Source organism: Oncorhynchus tshawytscha, linkage group LG29 (genome assembly GCF_018296145.1).
Source record: "Oncorhynchus tshawytscha isolate Ot180627B linkage group LG29, Otsh_v2.0, whole genome shotgun sequence".
Classification (NCBI taxonomy): domain Eukaryota; kingdom Metazoa; phylum Chordata; class Actinopteri; order Salmoniformes; family Salmonidae; genus Oncorhynchus; species Oncorhynchus tshawytscha.
The window spans coordinates 5,735,673-5,751,764 of NC_056457.1; the positions used below are offsets into that span (position 1 = coordinate 5,735,673).

At 43.2% G+C, this 16,092-nt stretch overlaps 1 pseudogene; it reads right to left on the bottom strand.

Moving 5' to 3' along the window:
- LOC112227594 overlaps positions 1 to 16,092 on the bottom strand; it is a 150,122-nt pseudogene that overhangs the window by 27,077 nt on the left and 106,953 nt on the right.

The window sequence follows — 16,092 nt, forward strand, 5'->3', positions numbered from 1 at the left end:
GCCAATCCCACCTCAACAACGTGTATACTGCATCAGTTCTCTATGTCTGACAAGTAGTATGGAGCAGCTGCTTTCCTATGAATCTTTTTCTCCCTGTTCAGAGAAATTAGCCATTGAAGTTGCTTGCATTCTTTACCATACATTTGTGTACCATGTTTTACCCACTAGATGTTTGTGCTACATTTTTTGGGACTATTCAAGCAGAGTGAGGTTGAAACATTAGGTTGCTAAGAGAAGCACCAACTGAAGTGGTTTCATGGAGGGCTGGCTTGACCTCACAATTTATTTTAATTAATTCTGCAATTCGGTTTCTACCCAAAGTTGCAAAGAAAATGTGGTGAACCATTTAATAAACACAAGAAGTCAGCAAACTTGATAAAAGGGTGTGGTGACAGACCCTGGTTCATTCCCAGGCTGTGTCCCAACCGGCCATGATCGGGAGTTCATAGGGCGGCACACAACTGGCCCAGCGTCGTCCGTGTTAGATTAGGGTTTGGCTGGGGGGCATCAATGTAATTAAGAATTTGTTCTTAATTGACTTGCCTCGTTAAAACAAGGTTAAATAAAAATACAAATGATGCATACTCAATCATGAAAATTATAATGCAATGCCAGATGAAAAAAAATGGACGGTGACAAAGGTATGTATCTCTACCATATACGAATAGCCTTTCCATCTGCCAAACACCAAATACTGTATGATCTCCTTTTATTATATTACATTAATGTTACTCTGATTACTTTTAGTATTATTATTCTATATGATTCTAAACTTTCCTATTCTACTTTTTTTTTAAACAGTAGGTTGGTGTGGATTCACTCGTGCAGATGGCAAGACTGAACTGTAATTACGTCTTATAAGTCCATTACTAATTGAATCTGCAGATAAAATGGTTCAAATGCATTACACTGTAATGCTCTTAAAGTCAGCAAAAATAGTCTATACACTTTTAATAGGCAAAAGAAAAATAAGCTAACATATCCTTTACTCGATCCAAACAATATATATTTAAAAAAAATATATATTGTCACAACTATTTGTTTATGCGATTCACCCTTTACAATTGTTCATGCACTAGTGCTTTTGTTTAGGAATATGGAAAATCTTTTGACCTGTGCACCTTGCGGGTTGATATGCTTTTGATGCGTATGCTAAAGGTTACGCCCAGCAATGTTCTCTAGTGGGTACTTACAGGCAGGGAGGCCCAGTGCTTCTAGTGTTAAAGATGACCAAAATAGGACCACACAGCCATGATAAGAGAATTAAGTAGTCAAGCATCACTTGCGCACCGCTTGTCAATGCTAGAGCTATTAGTGTTTAGCCATTAGCTCCTCTCGCCTCCCCTCTCTATCCGTGGTGCAGAGAGAAGAGTGCGCATTGATTTGAGAGTGAGTGGCCTCTCTCGCAGGCGAGGGGAGGCTGGGCTGTCGTTGGGATCGGAGAGGTAGGGAGATCTCACCTTCAGGCATGCAAGCTTACACACTCACGCAAGAACGCACAGACACTGAACACACACACACGTTCTCCTTCAGTTGAGGGAAGAAGTAGACGTCCACGAAGGTGTGAACTTACTTCAGGTCCTTATCGATGTAGAGCATTTCGATGAAAGCTGAGGGTGAACACAACAATGAACCAGGGATGAAAAAAAGAGAGAGGAAGCGAGGTCTAGGCTACTTAGTTGATGTTTAAGAGGTAACGTCAGACACATTTAAAGGCTGCTTTGTGCTTAAGAACAACATTAACACAAGAGAGGAAGAAATGGGGAAGTTTTGGAATGGCTATACTCAAAGTGTGTTTATATTGACTGAATAGATCCAGGTAAATAGCATACCACCTTGCATCGCACTGTTGGCTTGCCTCTGAAGCTAAGCACGGTTGGTCCTGGTTGGGAGATCAGATGCTGCTGAAAGTGGTGTTGGAGGGACAGTGGGAGACACTGTAAGGGTTGTGGAACTGGTGGCAGTGAAGTCAGATGCAGGAGAGCAGAGATAGATAATAGATGGTAATAGATGGAGCAGTTTAATGACAAAACCCACGGTAATACAAAAAAACCCTACATGGGTACAAAACCCGATGCGCACCAGTAACATAGCGTACAAGCACTTACAAACATACAATTCCACACAAGGACATGGGGGGAACAGAGAGGGTTAAATACACAACAATGAATGATGGAAATGGAAACCAGGTGTGTAAGAAAACAAGACAAAACAAATGGAAAATTAAAAGTGGATCAGCGATGGCTAGAAGACCGGTGACGCCGACCGCCGAACACCGCCCGAACAAGGAGAGGAAACAACCTCGGTGGAAGTCGTGACAGACACTCTTTCCTATGGTCTAAAAAAATACCCTAATGCCCCTGGGCAGTGATTGGTGACACTGTGTAGGGTGCTGTCTTTCAGGTGGGATGTTAAATGGGTTTCCTGACTCTCTGTGGCCACTTAAGCACTTTTTGTAAGAGTAGGGGTGTTAACCCTGGTGTCCTGGCTAAATCTCAATCTGACTATCATGGCCACCTAATCATCCCCAGCATGCTATTGGCTCATTCATCCCCCTCCTCTCCCCTGTAACTATTCCCATGGTCATTGCTGTAAATTAAAATGTGTTCTCAGTCAACTTACCTGGTAAAATAAGGGGAAATATAATAGACAATGATGGCTGGCTCCTGTTGTTGATAAACACCCACATCCACAAATTGTGAGTTTAAGTGCTGATCTAGGATCAGTTTAGACTTTTGTATAAGATTATATGGACAGATCAGCACTCCTACTCTGAAATAGTTTGTGTATATGGGTCCTGGACCTAATAAAGTTTACCATCAAAGCAGCATCAAATGGAAATTTTCATAATAGTATAAAATATACAGAGAAATATGAGCTTCCACCATAGTTGCTGGAAATGGAAAGGATGATTTGAAAAGAAAATATTTCATCCAGAGTAGTAAAGTTAGTGGTAATGTAGTGTGGAAAGGTTAATATAACGTAATGCAGCAGGCCCTACTTCAGGTTGTCTTACTATAATAATATAGTACATACTGAAAAAATATACAAACGCAACATGTTAAAGTGCTGGTCCCATGTTTAACGAGCTGAAATAAAAGATCCCAGAAGGGTTCCAAACACACAAAGAGCTTATTTCTCTCAAATGGTGTGCAAAAATGTGTTGACATCCCTGTAGTGAGCATTTCTCGTTTGCCAAGATAATCCATCTACCTGACAGGTGTGGGATATCAAGAAGATGATTAAACAACAGGATCGTTACACAGGTGCACCTTCTGCTGGGGACAATAAAAGGCCATTCTAAGATGTGCTGTTTTGTCACACAACCAAATGCCACATTTTGAGGGAGCGTGCAAATGGCATGCTTACTGCAGGAATGTCCACCAGAACTGTTGGGAGATAATTGAATGTTCATTTCTCTACCATAAGCCGCCTCCAATGTTGTTTTAGAGAATTTTGCAGCATGTCAAACCGGACTCACAACCGTAGACCACGTGTATGGCGTCGTGTGGACAAGTAGTTTTCTGATGTCAACGTTGTGAACATAGTGCCCCATGGTGAGGGTGGGGTTATGGTATAGGCAGACACAAGCTACAGACAAAGGAACACAATTGCGTTTTATCGAAGGCAATTTGAATGCACTAAGTTATGAGATCCTGAGGCCTATTGTTGCCACCATTCCTTCACGTTTCAGCATGATAATGGACAGCCCCATGTCGCAAGGAACTGTACACAATTCCTAGAAGCTGAAAATGTCCCAGTTCTGCATATTCACCAGACATGTCACCCATTGAGCATGTTTGAGAAGCTCTGGATCGACATGTATGACTTAGCGTGTCGACTCAGCGTGTTCCAGTTCCCGTCAATATCCAAGAACTTCACACAGCCACTGAAGAGGAGTGGGACAAGATTCCACAGGCCAACACATTTCTTTCGCAATAGAGTTGATCAACTCTATTGAGAAAAAATATGTTGTGCTGCATGAGGCAAATGGTGGTCCCACCAGATACTGACTGGTATTCTGATCCACGTCCCCGTCTTTTTTTTTAAAGGTATCTATGACCAACAGATGCATATCTGTATTCCCAGTTGTGGAATTCATAGATTAGGGCCTAATGAATTTATTTAAATTGGCTGATTTCATTACATGAACTGTAACTCTGTAACATATGTGAAATTGTTGCATGTTGCATTTATGTTTTTGTCCAGTGTAATATCATATGCCATTTAGCAGTACATAGTCAAAAGTAGAGCCCTATGTACTCTGGTCAAAAGTAATGCACTATATAGGAAATAGGGTGCCATTTGAGATGCAGAGAGACAGTGTCGAGGCTCTACTGTAGGTACACTGTGTGTACGTAGCTAGTTAGATGACATGACTGTTTATATGCTCAAGAAAACCACTCATTTCAGCCCAAACCCCTCAACCCTGCTGTCATCATCTCTGCTTTGCTCTGCCCTGGCCTTAGAAGAATATAAGAGGATGCGAATGATCTAGTGTGTGTGTGTGTGTGTGTGTGTGTGTGTGTGTGTGTGTGTGTGTGTGTGTGTGTGAGGACATGTGTTTGTATATGTGTGTGCGCACAGTGCATGTCATCCTATTGTGGCTTGGCCTTTGAAGAGCATCCAGTAGTGTACATCTCATCATGCGGTCGCTCCTCCATCCCTCCACCCTCTCAACCCCCTTCACAACCTAACCCTCCCAACCCCTTAATGCTCAAGCCTTTTTTCAGGATGCATCCCAAAAAGCGACCGATTCCCTACATAGACCTATGGGCCCTGGTCAAAAGTAGTGCACTATGTTGGGAATAGGGTGCCATTTGGGATGCACCTTAGCCTTTTTGATGTCTAAAGACCGGAAGGCTGGGAGGCCAAATGAGGGAGGGAAGGCTATAACCTTCCTTTTCACTAGCCATGACAGGGAGCCCTCACACTCATCATCAACCCTCCGGTCACCAAGCAAGGGCTCGGGAGCCAAAGGACAAGCCGGCGTACCTGTACTCCCACAGGATAACTAAATGTCTTTACTTGCCTTTCATAAAGGAAAGTGAATAGTAAAATGCCAATATTTCAGGGTTTGAAGATGTCAAGGAGGGAGAGGACATGTAGCCTATGTACAGAAACACGCAAACTCCAATTTAAAAACCTCAAGGAGAGAGCAATGTACTATAAGATCTCTATGCCAAAAAACGATTTTGTTTAATTTTTTAAAACGTCACATCAGAGAGAATGGAGAGGCCTTGGACATATATAAATACAGTACACGCAAAATGGCAATAATTTAGTTATTAAATTAAGAGAGAAATTAGAAAAATGCCTTGTACATATGGTACAAATAAATAGACAATGGTTGAGGTTTTAAAAAGGGTTTAAACGCTAAACTACATACACTCCAGCAGGTCAGCTAGGGTCTTGGTGCGGAGGGCCACGAGCCGTTTGGCTTTGTCGTTAGTGATGGCAAACTCCTGCATGCCCAGCTCCTCTTCCACTTTGACCTGGGTACGGTTGTTTACCAATGAGCTACGCAACAACTGTGGAACACACACATGCACGCACACACAAATCCAATTTTGATCACACACAGAATATCCAAGTCTCACAGATCCACTTTGCACATATGCCAAAGTGCGTGCACAGTACACACGCACATACACAAAAATGAAAAAAAGAAGGAAAATAAACACCATATGGACTAATACATCACAGACCCTGTAGCGTGTAGGATCACGCCAGGCTATTCAATGTTTCACTTTTCACATCATTGGACTGTTAAATATTACATTGAGATTCAAAGCTCAGCAGATGAAGACATGTCAAAACAAGACGAGTGCATTGCCCGCTCTGAAAGAGTTGGCATAAACATTATAAATATAAACGCAGTAGTGGGGAAAGTAGAGATAGAATAGATCAAATGCTGTGGGACGTCTCAGCTAACTCGATCTTAACGCTATACACACACACGTGCGCACACTCACACACACACACACACACACACACACACACACACACACACACACACACACACACACACACACACACACACACACAGGCAATGTGTTGAATGAGCACTTCAATTTGAAATCCATTTGAGTCCGAGTCTGTCTCTACTCTTGGGCAGGCCGGGACCATCTCAGTCTCTTAGCTCTGCTTCACTGCAGAGCTTTTATCCCATTGATGTCACATCTACTCTCCACTAATAAATATCTAACTGCAGATCTGTTTTTACTTAGCAGCTTTTAGTTAGGACTTTTCTATGACAAATCAGTTACAGCAGCACTGCACTGCATGCTCCGCCCCACTGCAGAGTACGTAAGGAAAAGGAACCAAAAAGAAAGAGTGGAATGACGTTTTTTTTTTCCCTTTCCACCATTCAATATTGATTGACAGGATGGGAAATGCATGACTGGAATGTTCCGGCAAGTATTGTATAAGATGAACACAGAGACACCCTTAAACCCACACACACACTGTTACAGCACCATCCAAGGACGGAGACAATCTGTTTTCATCTGCACTCCACAGCCATCACAAAAGAGTACCAACAAAGGCCTGCTATTAAAGACACTTTCCCGTGCAACAATAGGCTACCCATCTGGCTCTCTCTTTAGCCCAGTAACTCTTCCTTTCAGCACACAAAGACAGGGAAAGAAAGGGGGAGGGATACAAAGGGAGCAGGTAGAGCTAAAGAAGAGAGAGATACAGCATGGAAGTGCAGCAGGGGAAAAAACGGATGCGGTGAATAACCAGAGAAAAACGGAGAGATGGGTACAGAGGGAGGAACAAACAAAGACGGGGAGAGCCGGAGAGCCGGAGAGGAGAGAGAGGGCACAGTGAGAGAGGAGTGCAAGGTGAGGAGGGAGAAGCGGCAGAAAGAGAGAAGGAAAGCAAGACAGACAAAGATGTAAATAGCGAGGGAACTAGATGAGGAGAAGGAAGAAGAGAATAGATGGAGAGAGAAGTTAGGGGATTTCTCCTTACTGTTAAGTGTCCTTTGTGGTGGTCAGGGAAATGGACGAAGAGGTACTCTGTGGCCATCAGCTGCATGATGGAGTCTCCCAGGAACTCCCTTCTCTGGTTGTGACCCCAGAGAGAGGGAGCGAAACAGGGAAACGGGTAGAAAGGGGTGTGTGGGGGTGTGTGGGGGGAGAGAAATGGAGGGAGGGAGGGAGGGAGAAAGGGGTAAAGAGGGGTGAGGAAGAGGAAAGAAGGCTTATTTAGGTGCAAAGCCTCAGGCCTTCAATTCACATGTGTCTTCAACTCTCAGTCAAACCCATGGGGGCTTTAGCCTTAGTGCCATGCTGATTGTGATGCACTAAAGCACTAATGCGAACGTGCACACACACACACACTACTCATGGGCAGCCCTGGGGAGAGACGGGAGCAGGCCCTAACAGTCAGTGACAAGTGAAAGGTTATTACCCACATGGAGAGAAGTTTATACCGCTAAGGTTAAATAGAATGATAAGCTTGGATCAGATCAATGATACAGCTGCGTTCAGTCAATTGTGTTGAATTAACTAGGCCAAGCAGACATGCACAGTACCCCCCACACACACACACACACACCTTCCAACATTAAACCCCTACTGATATCTATGGATGTGTTTGATCATATTCAGAGCCTTCTACTCCCTATGCAGTAGTACCATATCAGACAGGGGGGTACTGCAGTGTAGTAGGAGATGGAGGAGAGGCGCTGCACAGCATTGCTCCTTAATTAAACAGAATTATAGATTAGTGTTGCAGATGTAGGTTGGTGCTATGCCAAGGAGCCAGGGCGGGCAGCACAGACCACAGTGAGCAGAGCGGAGTTGGAGATATGTAGACATGGACTGTATCGCAAATTGCACCCTATTCCCTTTTCAATGCTCTACGTTCGACCAGGGACATAGGGCTCTGGTCAAAAGTAGTGTACTGTATAGGGAACAGGGCACCATTTGGGACGCAAACAGAAATATGAGGTTCAGCAGGTTAGAGCAAGATTGACTGAGTACAGTTATAGTTGAGTGGAGAGGGGATAGAGCGAGGACATAGGTGCAAGGGAAGGGGTAAAGAGAGGAGGGGTGAAAGAGAGGAGGGATGAGGAGGGGAAATGATCACATCAAAGGTCAGAGTTTATTGTCCCATTTCTGCGGCATCGACTGGCAGGCACATTTTATGTTATGCTGCATATCGGAACTGGGAAACTCTCCTGGAATGTGCTTCATAAGAAGGGTGAGGGAGAGAGACAGAGAGAGAGTGCTGCAGCACGCACATACTGAACCTCAATATGTGTGTGTTAAGATGACAGTGAGCATGTGTGTTCTAGAGGGATAGAAAAAAGGCGAGGGAAAGCGAAAATAAGAGAAAAACATAGTAAAAAAGGCGAGAGAGATAGAGGGTCGGGGCAGAAGGAAAGCGTTTTAGTGTGAAAGCCACATAGAGCCATCTCTCCAACACAGGAGGCACAATGCAGCGGTAGTGAGATGGTAAAGGATGGGGGAAATTGAAGCAAAGTGTGAATCCCATGTTTTATTCTGCCCTGACTTTGATCTAAAACACTTTTAACAGCTTCAGGAGGCTCGCGTTCCAACGACAACTACTCCATTTTGTAACGCCTGTGTGTGTGTTCGTGTATGTGGCTCCTTTGCGACTTAGGAGTTCTAGAAATAGCGTTTCCCAGCTCAGTAGGGGTCCGGGAGGTTGTTTAGGCCTGATCCAACAGGGGAGGCTACATATACCTGAGCGGAGAGGGGCAGGATGAGAGGAGCGGTGCGGTGTCTCGTGGTTTGGGATCATTGATCGTGGCAGCCATTGAGTGTCCTGATCATTAGGGGCCTATGATAAAAGGAATGCGTCCCAAATGGCACCCTAATCCCTTTATAGTGCACTACTTTCTGGTCAAATGTAGTCCGCTGTATAGGGAATAGGGTGCCATTTGAGAGGCAACAGAGGGGATTTAGAGGGTAGAGTCGTGGGAGTAGAGTCTCTCCGTCTGTGTTCCTCTGAGGTTGTCTAATGTCACTAGGATCTCTAAAAGGGGTCAACTCACAGCTCCACTTCCTCTAGGTCAGACTCTATCTAAATCCACTACTATGAGGTTACTGAGTGTGTGTTCTATCTATCTACTTCCACAATGAGGTTAGTTTGTGTAAGTCTGTGTGTGTGTGTGGGGGGGGGGGGGTCTCGTCTCCTCTACTATTCTTTTGTATGACCTTCATTTCGGTTTCCAGTGTGATGAGATAGGGTTCTGAAGGTTGCCCTACATTGGAGGTGGGCGGACTCACACTGCTACCGACCTCTTGTTCTCAGGTTCAATTTCAAACTCGGTTTCATCAGCATCCCATTTTAAGAACAAAGGATTCCTTACTTTTTTAGATGACCTTCATTACAAACAGTTGATTTGTTTTTACACGTCCACTAATACTTTTTGAGTAAAACTATTAGGATTAGGCTTGACTACTGGGTATAATCACAAACTAATGGTAAAGAATTGGCCCCCCCATAAAATGTGTTATAAAGGTTTGTATCGTAATCTTCACATTCACGGCCACCTAATTATTCCGCTGATTCCCAATTAGCATATATCACTCCTCACCTCTTCACCATGCTAGCAGATGTGTGGTGAACGTTCTGGCACACGATGGTTGCTGTGCATCAAAAGTGGTTGGTGGCACCTCAATGGGGACGGCGGGCTTGTGGTAATTGAATGGTATCAAACACATGCCATTCCATGTGCCCCGTTCCGGCCATTATTATGAACTGTCCTCCCCTCAGCAGCCTCCTGTGCCGTGCATCACCTCAACAGGTGAGTTTCCCCCTTATTACGTAAAGCGCTTTGAGCACCTACTTTAGGTGGAAAGACGCTGCATAAATCCAATTGAACATTATTATTATTATTATTATATAATGGCTAAGAATTAGTGTAAAAACTGAGTCTAATAATAAGTTGGCCATTAATAATAGGGTTAGCATTGCAGGCATCAGTCTATTCTTTGAGAAGGAAGAGAAACCTTCAAAGTTAACCTTGACAGTTCAGCCCTCTAATCGACTTCACTGACCATGAGTGGTGAAAGGCTCTGACGTTAAAGTGATGGATTAAAAAACACACACACACACACACACACACACACACACACACACACACACACACACACACACACACACACACACACACACACACATCCTTGTGGCAAATCTAAAAGCAATTACTGAGTGCTGCCTGCCAATAAGATATCAGAGATGCACTGTCAAGGCTAATTTGGTTTTGCTGTCAAAACTCACTATTGTGTTGCTAACATTTCACTCTTGTGAATGGATCACACATTTAACCCTCATATACTCTACACAGTGAAGCACATCTCCTAAAAGATGGCATGACCTCTGCAATTATTTTCCATTACATGTCATTTTTAAGAGCATGTTAAACACAATGAAAGAGGAATGCTAAGTACAGAGCATTTGATGAAACCCTGAAGACAGGGTTTAAACGTTGGTGAATAAAGTATTGCATCGGAGCTACTAGAGTGTAAAGCTTTTCCTTTCATTTAAAAACAATGCTACAGTACAAAGCAGTAAAACATGCTAAAATGTTGATTTCATTCTACTGAGCAATTTGCTTGACGTTTGTATTTTTATCTTTTATTATTTCCTATTGTTGTTGCATTGTCGAGAAGGAACGTGCATGTAAGCCTTTCGTTGGACGGTGTATATACCAAGTGTATCCCGTACAACTAATAAAACATGAAACTTGAAACTGAAACACCAAAGTTAACAGGGTAACTCGAGACAAGTGTGAATCAAAGCTGACTTATTCAAAAACACATTGTCTGCACTCTGCACTCACTCGAGTAAAATCACCCATTTTGTTAACACTATTTTACTACTGTAAGTCGCAAGCGATGAAAGCCACCTATGGAAGGTAATACGCAGGGAAGAGAAACACAGCAGTTCTTCACCCAATTGAAATCGACCTGATTGAAATGTCAGCAACTTTATAAAACCAATGATTTCACCATTGTTAAAAAAAAACATGCCGTTTGATTTAATATAAAAGCATTTGGAGAAAATGTTAGCGATGTTGGCATCTGAAATGACCTCTAGGTTCAAATCAAGTCTAACAATATCTCAGACAGTATTCGTAAAAATGTGTCTCCAAAGCAACAACAACAACACAGTAAATGTCTCAGAATTCAAATAAATCTTTAATAAAGTAAGCTAACAAAATGTGTGCATGCTTACTGTAATATACATAATACACTGCCTGCAAGTAATGGCTTCAAACATAAAAGAGCTAAGTTATTAACTTAAACTACAAACTATGAATATAAATTAAATCAAGTGAAATGGGCCTCCAAGACCTCACAGAGCTGAGAGCGAGCGAGAGAGAGAGAGAGCGAGAGAGAGAGAGAGAGAGCGAGAGAGAGAGTGAGAGTGAAAGAACGAGAGAATGAAAGACAGAAACAGAGAGACAAATTAACAGAGGGAGAAAGAGAAAGGCTCTATTCGCATGAGAGAGAAGGATTAACAACCAATGCCACGGGCCAGCCAGTAAATATAATCAACAACATGTAAAACTCAATTTCCCATGGGGGAATGGGGTTGTGACCTCCCAAGCGGAGTCGGGCCATGGCTGGAGAGGGGCTTTAGTGTACCCTGGGAGGACTACGCATGCTGTAAAACCACAGGATTAGGCATTGGGCCAACTAGGAGTTAAACAATCCATCCATCATTACCGGATTGGGATGGAGGATGGACCAGGCGGAGAGGCAGGCCCTGTGACTATGTGCACAAAGCTCTGAAGACTGGAAGACACTCCTACTGTAGACTAGATGTCTCATACTGAACAATGCTGGGGGGATATGGTGTGCTTCCCAAATGGCACCCTATTCCCTATATAGTGCATTTCTTTTGACGAGAGCACTAGTGGAAAATTAACTAGGACCTAGCTAAATATATGTACACTAATGGTGGCGTTTTAGCACTGTTATGAGAGTTATGAGAGAATATTCGTAATGACGCGCACGCATGCACACACTCACACACACACCCCTCCCATACTCACAGTGTGAGGTGGTTGAAGCCCACGGTCCTCAGTGTGAAAGAGTGCGTGAACATAACACCAATGGCGTCCTCAAAGTCCGTCAGCTTTTGAATCACCGGAGACATCTCGATCAGCTGCCTGTCCATCTGCGGCTCCTGCACCTGGGAACACAACGTTTACAGCTAAACACTTCAGGAAATGAGTGGTTCCTGGGAACTTCCAAAACTGATCACATCAGTTTTGAAAGTAAAACTGAATAAGTAAGTCTGTCTTTTACCTGCCCTGCAGAACCAATCAAAAAGTGATTTCGGCCATCCAGGACCGGAGCAGCCTATCCCGGGACTAGAGTATAGGGTTGGGATCACAGATCAGGGCTCGGCTATAGGCTTGCTTGGTAGTTCAGTGAATTGGGAGGATATCGGGTTTTAACAGAGACAAATATGCTAAACCTGGCGGAACACTGAAACTTGATGACCTCCCTTATTAGGGGAGGAAATGTGCTAAAATGCATGCTTTAAATCAATAGAGGGCTGAGTGAGTGCGTGTTGTGTATTCAATCAGGAGAAATACTTATAGATGCATTCATTAGCCTGTATTTAACCAGGCAAGTCAGTTAAGAACAAATTCTTATTTACAATGACGACCTAGGAACAGGGGGTTGACTGCCTTGTTCAGGGGCGGAATGACAGATTGTTACCTTGACAGCTCAGGGATTCGATCGAGCAACCTTTTGGTTACTGGCCCAACGCTTTAACCACTAGGCTACTTGTCAGCCAAACCTGGACGACGCTGGGCAAATTGTGCGCCGCCCTATGAGACTCCCAGTCACGTTCAGTTGTGATACAGCCTATAATCGAACCAGGGTCTGAGGTGACGCCTTTAGCACTGAGATACATTGCCTTAGACCACTGCTCCTGCCTGTAGTAGAGAGAAGTATCTAATTGGTCTCTGGCTTGCTACTGCTGGAGGTTAGATCAAGACACTTCCCTCATTGAAAACAAACACTGAGCTACATCATCCCAAATGGCACCCTGTCCCCTAGTGCAGTTCTCTTGACGAGAGCCCAATTGTCCCTTGTCAAAAGTAGTCCACTACATAGGGAATAGAATCTCATTTGGGACGTAGTCATCATTAAATATATACATGAATTCACCTTATTCACCTGGCTGGCTTCACATGTATAAACACTGTACTGTAAGTAGGTAAGTACAATATGTATGTAAAGTTTCTATAACAGTATCTATCAACTCCAGTCTGCCTGATGCATATGGTACAGTACAGTTAAAGTCACAATCCTGAGTGTGTATATATATCCTGGATTCCAATGACCATTGGAGAGCAGTAAATATTGCAGATTGTACCTTTGAGGTCATGTTTGGTTTCATTTAATAAGCAATATAGACTAAGCAGCGGTGGAATAGCTAGATGCCCAATGTCAAACAAGCAGAGTAGTTGGTAGCTAGTCAGATGTATTTTTATACTCTACGTTTTAATTGGATGGCTGCTGACAATATCATGGCTCCGTCTTCCCACTTTAGCCCCAAAGAAGATTTTCAATTCTGCCGTCCTCTTAATTACCAACAACTCTTTAAATGCCACACGTCACCACTAACACAATTGGATGAGTCAAGCATTCACAACACACGCTCAGACACGCACACTCTTTCTGGCATTTGGAATCATTTTTCTGACTTGATTTCCATGTGAGTTTTTCTTAAGGGGACGATGGCTGATAGCAACACTTCAAAATAACAAAGTTAAATACATTCTGATTTTTAAAAAACAAAGGAAGTCCAGGATCCAGATGCAGAGGGAAGGGTTCAGTCCTAGGGTCCTGAGCTTGGTGTTCAGCTTGGAGCTGTCTATGGGTGTTGAACGATGAGCTGGACTCGATGAACATCATTCTCACACAGTTTGTTCTCCTCTTGTCCAGGTGGGAGAGGGCAGTGTGAAGTGCAATTGAGATTGCGCCATCTGTGGATCTGTTGAGGGTGGTATGCGAATTGGAGTGGGTCCAGGGTGTCTGGCACGGTGTTGATGTGCGTAATGACAAGCCTTTCAAAGCTATTCATAATTACAGATGTGAGTGCTAAAGGGCGATAGTCATTTAGGCAGGTTACCTTAGAGCTCTTGGGAACAGGTACAATGGTAGTATGCTTGAAACATGATGGAATTACCAACTGGGACAAGGAGAGACTGAACATTTCAATGAAGACACTTGCCAGCTGGTCTGCGAATGCTCCGAGAATGTGACCTGGTATTCCGTCTGGTGGCCTTGCAAGTGTTAACCTGTTTAAAAGTTTACTCACATCAGCCATAGAGAGCGAGATCACACAGTCATCTGGAACAGGAGCTTTCATGCAGGACTCAGTGTTGTATTCCTTGAAGTGAGCATGAAAGGCATTTAGCTCGTTTTGGAGTTCTGCATCACTGGGCATCATTGTCTACAAGACAAGCCACATCTGACGAGTGTCAGAGTTGGTGTAATAGAATTCTACCGTCCTCCTATATTGTCCTTTTGCATGTTTGCATGTTTTTGCAAGTTTGTTGGAGGTGGTAGTGGGCTTTCTTGTATGTGTTCATGTCCATGTCCTGTTCCATAAAAATCTGCCGTTTCCATCTACTATAGTCATTTACAACATTAACAATATCTATACTGTATTTTTGATCAATTTGATTAAAAAAAATCTTCAATTGCTTTTTTTTCCAAAACAAAAACAAACTTCAGATGGGCCTGGACATGTACTGGCTTAAGCAGGGGGACACGTCTGGCACTGCAGGATTTGAGTCCCTGGCGGCGTAGTGTGTTACTGAGGGTAGGCTTTTTTACTTTGGTCCCAGCTCTCTGCAGGTCATTCACTAGTTCCCCCCGTGTGGTTCTGGGATTTTTGCTCACCGTTCTTGTGATCATTTTGACCCCACGGGGTGAGATCTTGCGTGGAGCCCCAGATCGAGGGAGATTATCAGTGGTCTTGTATGTCTTCCATTTCCTAATAATTGCTCCCACAGTTGATTTCTTCAAACCAAGCTGCTTACCTATTGCAGATTCAGTCTTCCCAGCCTGGTGCAGGTCTACAATTTTGTTTCTGGTGTCCTTTGACAGCTCTTTTGGTCTTGCCCATAGTGGAGTTTGGAGTGTGACTGTTTGAGGTTGTGGACAGGTGTCTTTTATACTGATAACAAGTTCAAACAGGTGCCATTAATACAGGTAACGAGTGGAGGACAGAGGAGTTACAGGTCTGTGAGAGCCAGAAATCTTGCTTGTTTGTAGGTGACCAAATACTTATTTTCCACCATCATTTGCAAATAAATTTATTAAAAATCCTACAATGTGATTTTCTGGATTTTTTTTTTCTCATTTTGTCTGTCATAGTTGAAGTGTACCTATGATGAAAATTACAGGCCTCTCTCATCTTTTTAAGTGGGAGAACTTGCACAATTGGTGGCTGACTAAATACTTTTTTGCCCCACTGTATATTTATATAAATATAAACGCAGCAGTGGGGAAAGTAGAGATAGAGTAGATAAAATGCTGTGTGACGTCTCAGCTAACTCTTTCTTAACGACAAACACACACACACACACACACACACACACACACACACACACACACACACACACACACACACACACACACACTTCATGGTTACAGCAGACGCAATCAATCCCCTCTGAGGTCAAGATCACTGCTGTCTATTATTTATTTTGTGCGTGCAGCAAACCTATTGACATAGTTGTACAACTTTATGAGCTGGGTTGTCTGTCCTTGCAATTTGTTTATGTTTGCTTGCACTTGTTAGCATTTACAGTGGCAAGTGTCAGCAATTTTTTTTTTTTTTTTACATTTGGAACGAATTAACAGCCTCTTGTGTAAACTGCAGGTAATACTGTAAAACACGTACATGTACAGAAACTGGATGAAAATACACAAATCTAAATTACCGCCCAAACTTAGAAGGCAGGCAGAGCTAACCCATGGTGTTAATGCTAATGTATGAACATGGGCCAGTGCACATGCACATGTACATGTACACCTACAATCCTGGATATTCTTTATTTAATAAAAGTTT